General features: G+C 42.3%; 1 pseudogene; it reads right to left on the bottom strand.

The window, feature by feature from the left end:
• Positions 1-2921: 2921 nt before the first annotated feature.
• Positions 2922-4211, bottom strand: LOC103116203 (presenilin-1-like; annotated as a pseudogene).
• Positions 4212-5514: the final 1303 nt, after the last annotated feature.

Genomic DNA, 5514 nt, shown 5'->3' on the forward strand with positions numbered 1-5514 from the left:
TTAGGGGAGTTGGGCAGTAGTGCAGCCGAGGTAAGCACAGCTGGCACAAAGCACAAGGACCAGTGTAAGGATCCCGGTTGGAGCTCTTGGATCCCCACCTGCAGGGGAGTCACTTCACAAGCGGTGAAGCAGGTCTGCAGGCCTCTGTCTTTCTCTCCCCCTCTCTGTCTTCCCCTCCTATCTCTATTTCTCTCTGTCCTATCCAACAACAACAAATCAATAAAAACAATAATAATAACTACAACAATAAAAAGAACAAGGGCAACAAAAAGGAATAAATAAATATTTTAAAAATCAATCTTAGGCCACAGGAAAGTGGCTGAGAGAAGCAAGAGCTTAGAATCATTCTTTAAATTTTATTAGTGATTTAATATAGATTTATAAAATTACAAGATAATAGGGGCATAATTCTGCATCATTCCCATCACCAGAGTTCTTTTTTTTCTTAGATTTTTTATAAATAAGAAATATTCCATGAAAGAAAACAATCTAAATGTCAAAGCAAATTCCAAACAAGATCATGTGACAGGTTGGAAGAAGAATCATCATGAAAGAGAGGAGAAGTTGGCTTTTCTTCAGGCACAGATGGAACAAATTTAATTTCTCACAAATGCTCACAGTCTGATCAGCATGGCTAAGAGTTCTCTGTGGATTGGTCTTGGCAGGGCTTCCTTCATTAGCATCTTATGTTCAGAGGCTGATGGATCTGCTTATGTGCACTGTCCAAGTGAACTGCACAGGGCTTGAACACCAGTGCCCAGTTCACACCAAAGGAAACTGAGTTGAAAGCTAATAAAGAACTGTGAGGTTCTTGAGGAGTAACCTGGATCTCTGTATGTCTGTCATAGGGCTATTAATTCATCTTGTCCCATAAGCTTCACCCATAGAGGAGAAGGCCCCCTCTACGTTCTTCTAGTAGTTCATTATCTTGCTTTGCACTGATGAAACTGACTTCATAAACTTCTTAAACTAATAGCTCTGGATCATTGGCTCAAATTCTGACCTAATGTCATAGACAATGGTTTAATAACAAAAAAGAAGATATCAGGGGAGGGGGTGGGATATGGAGAATGGGTGGTGGGAATTGTGTGGAATTGTACCCCTCCTGCCCTATGGTTTTGTTAATTAATACTTTCTTCAATTAAAAAAAAAGAAGAAGATAAAGGAAAAGGAGACAAAAGAAAGGAAAGACCAGGGCAAAAGTGCTTCACCAGCTATTTTACTTTTCTTAAAATCTTTTAAAAAATATTTATTTATTCCCTTTTGTTGACCTAGTTGTTTTATTGTTGTAGTTATTATTGTTGTCATCATTGTTGGATAGGACAGAGAGAAATGGAGAGAGGAGGGGGAAGACAGGGAGAGAGAGAAAGACAGACACCTACAGACCTGCTTCACTGCCTGTGAAGTGAGTCCCTTGCAGGTGGGGAGCCAGGGGCTCAGACTGGGATCCTTAGTCTTGTCCTTAAGCTTTATGCCAGCTGTGCTTAACCGGTTGCACTACCACCCGACTCCCTACGTTTCTTAAATTCTTACTGTCTTTGGGCATACAGTGTATTTGTTATCATAGAAATATGACAGTGAGGCTGACAGTACTGATTCATCCCATATTCTCTGCACCACACAGAATACAATCTTAGAATCACTGGATCATCTGCACAGGGGAGATGGCTAATTTGCTTAATAAGAGAACTGCCTATGAAAAGCGAACCAAGGGCCAGATGAGAACAGTGAAGCATCTGGGGCAAGTGAACCTAGAAGTATGTCTAAACATTAGAAATCTGAGGGAAAACACAAATTTTACCTAAAGGGGCTATGGCATTGTTAGCTACTAGTAGTTCCTTTATTTCCAGAATTACTGATTATGGAACCTGAGGTTAAGACTTTTAAGATAAAGCAACTTCAAATAAGTCCAGACTGGCTTTGGGGAGAAGTGGTAACCATATATGGTAATGAGTTTCAGTGCTCAAGAACAGAACTTGTCAAAATTAGCCTACACATCTGACTTAACTCAAGATGAAGGAGGGAAAAAATTCTTATTTAAAAGTACCAAGTCTTCTGCATTTTTTTTTTTTTTTTTGCTGAAAGTGAAAGCCTGAGTTCCTTTCTCCTGCTGCATTTTGCTCCTAGTGTCTGCTTCTTACAGAATTCAATACAGACTTAGAAAGTTGGGTTGGGTTTCAATATGTAGTTTGAGATGAAGAGTCCTGTTTGGTTTTAGCCACTCCGTCTAACTTCTTGGTAATGCGAGTCCTGAGAGTTTGCAGTGTTGATACGATCTACTTGCCTAGTTTCATACTGCCAGTTGGAACTCCACTGCTTCTTGGCCCATTACTTTCCCTTGTCCCTCAAATCTGTTTTTGCACCAAGGGACTCAAGTTTAGCACAATGCCACCATTATGGCATTAAATGTTTAAAATCATTTTGTGTGGACACTTCCTTCCAATACCCTTAGAGCACAGGTGGTCCAGAAGGAAGCTGCAAAAAGTCTATCTTGCTGGAGGGGGGGGATTGGGCGGATAGCGCAGCGGGTTAAGCGCACCTGGTGCAAAATGCAAGCACGGGCGTAAGGATACGTTTTTGAGCCCCCAGCTCCCCACCTGCAGGAGAGTCACTTCACAGGTGGTGAAGCAGGTCTGCAGGTGTCTGCCTTTCTCTCCCCCTCTCTGTCTTCCCCTCCTCTCTCCATTTCTCTCTGTCTTATCCAACAACCACGACATCAATAACAACAATAATAACTACAACAATAAAACAAGGGCAACAAAAGGTAAAATAAATAAATAAATATTAAAAAAGAAAGCGAACTAAAAAAAAGTTCATCTTGCCTTTGCTTGATGTGGACATGGGAAAAGCAGCTTTGTCTTTTTTAGATCTTTATTATCATCAAAGAAGAAAAAATCCATGGGATTCTAACTGCAGATGTGCTAGATATATTGATGGAATTCTAATAGGTCCATAAAGGGCTGTACAAGATAATCTGTGGCAAAGTAGAAATTAAGCCCAAAGGCGATAGGGATTGGAAGAGCCGGCTATGCTTTCTTGAAAGTGGTGAGGAGTGATAATGTAAGGCACAAACCAATTAATATGGCTACAAAACAGGCAATGGTTGTGTTCCAGTCACCACTGGCCATTGCAGAAGCTTTACCAACCAGAACACTGTAGAAAATGAAATATCCTAATCCAGGTTTTACTTCCCTTTCCTCTGGTCCTTATTGGCAAGGATGCTGCTGGAAAGTTCCTGGACAGCAGCTTGTGACTCCAAGGTGGAACGCTGAGGCCCCAGGTGGCTATCCCTCTGGGCTTCCCACTCTTCACTGAAGCCACCATCATCACTCTGTCACAGGGTCGTGTGAATCACTCACTTTCTGTACCTTGTGAACTGTACCCGGGGGTTTTGGGTACCTTCCTCTGGGCTTCTGGGTCTCCTTCCACCATATTCACCAACCACACCATTGTTGAGGAGTAAATGAGAGATGGGAAGAGAGTTTCATTTCTCTCCTGAGCTGTTTCAACCAACATATGAAGTAGTCCTTCTGGACATAAAGCAGCCACTAAATCATATATGGAAATCACAGCCAAGATGAGCCACACTGTCCACTCTGGGAGGTACTTTATGAACACCAGGGTCATGAGGTCACTGATCGTAATGAGATATGCCTGCTGGAGTTGCAGCGGTCGGACCTTTCTAGAGAATGGCAATCATTCCCACCACACCAAAGTTCCAGATCAAGAATGTAACAGTAATTACATTACTCTCTGGCCCACAGTCTCAGTGTCTTCTGTGAATGGGGTATAGATTAGCTGCCCATCCTTCCGGGTGTAAAAGTTAACACATTTAATGGTAGCCATGACTACCACCATACAGAGAGTCATGAGGACAAAGAGCATGATCACATGTTTGGCTCTATATTTCAGTGTCAGCTCCTTGTCTTCCTCTTCATCTTGTTCCACCACCTGTTCTGCGTTACCCTGGGGTTGCCTATTAGATACCGACTCAAGGTTGCCTCACCTTTGCCTCTCGATGATCTTTTCATGCCATTCTCTGCTGTCATTCTGGCTATGTACAATATTGCTCAGGTGGCTGTCCTCTGACATCTGTGCACTTTGGAAATAGAACAGGGGTGCAGGTAACTCTGTCATTGGATCAACTGAGCAGTAATACTTTTTCACAGAAAACAAGACCTCTTAGGGTTCTTTTTTTCACGTGTTCTCCTTCTGGCCAAGCTTTCTCTGGACCTTTTGAGGCTGCTGTCACTTGCAGTTTCTCAGTTTAGGTCCGTTGGTGGCCACCTACAGCCCGAGTTCTGCAGAGCACCACGGATTTTGTTTCTGATGTGAAACCACAGCCTCCACCACCAGGGTTCTGTATCACCATTCCCTCCATTGAAACCTACAGCAGTTCTGCTAAGGTTAAAGATATGGGTTAATTATTATTTCTACAACTATCTGTCTATATTTGTATATATTTGCCCATTTTTTCCATGGTCCCATCTTCTCCTCCCTTCCAAGTCACACATACACCTATTATTACATCCAAATGTCTCTTCATTTTCCCTCTTCTCTTTGTGGGTCCTGATGGAGTAGTAGTTCAGAGCCCTCTGGTCATCTTCCCCCTATCATTTCTCCCATGGGGAGAGTATGGACTAAACTTCTTTTGGGGGGTGCTGAAGGTGGGAGTTCTGGCTTCTGTACTTGCTTCTCCACTGGACATGGGAATTGGCAGGTCGACCCATACCTCTATCCAGTTTCTATCTTTCCCTAGTGAAGTAGGTAGGGCTCTGGAGAGGTGAGGTCCCAGGACACATTAATGAAGTCATCTACCCAGGGAAGTCAAGATGGAATCAAGGCAGCATCTGCAACTTGGTGGCTGAAAGGCAGTAAGATATAAGTAGGATAAAATAATTAACAGGAATCAAAAAGTAAGAACAGAGCAGGTGAGAATAGGGATCTGAGAGTGGACAGAAAGGGGGAAGTCTATTTTAGATATGTTCCTAGGGACCTATTAATATTGTAGTTTTTGCTTGAACTTGATAGCTAACATGGAGTTGGACAAAAATGTTTTCTGAGAAAATGGTGTCAGAGAGAAAAAGGCTAAAAAGTTGAATTAGAGCAGAGAATAGCTCTCAATCTCAAAGAAAAACTATTAATAAAATTAACTGACTCAGGGCCCATGTATATTGATATTTAGCACAAGAGCCTCTGAGTCCCTGTTGGTCTGAGCTTGCAGTTCATTGTCACATCTGGAAACATGTTAGGCTGCATTCATTTTAGGACCAATCTTCCTCAAGTGTGAACCAGCCTCCTTTTGGAGAGTGTGACATTCCCTACTATTGCTACTTTATAATGAGGGCAAGGTCCTGGAAAGACCCACAAGAGGTCTTATGTTGATGTTACTGATGGAAGTAATCCATGATAATAGAGAGAGGGCTATATTAGAGGTCTAGGCCCATTATCTTTGTGTGAGAATACAAGGATTCCCTAACTAGGGCTCCAGATCATGGGGGTATTGACCAAAAA

Source organism: Erinaceus europaeus, chromosome X (assembly GCF_950295315.1).
Source record: "Erinaceus europaeus chromosome X, mEriEur2.1, whole genome shotgun sequence".
Classification (NCBI taxonomy): Eukaryota; Metazoa; Chordata; class Mammalia; order Eulipotyphla; family Erinaceidae; genus Erinaceus; species Erinaceus europaeus.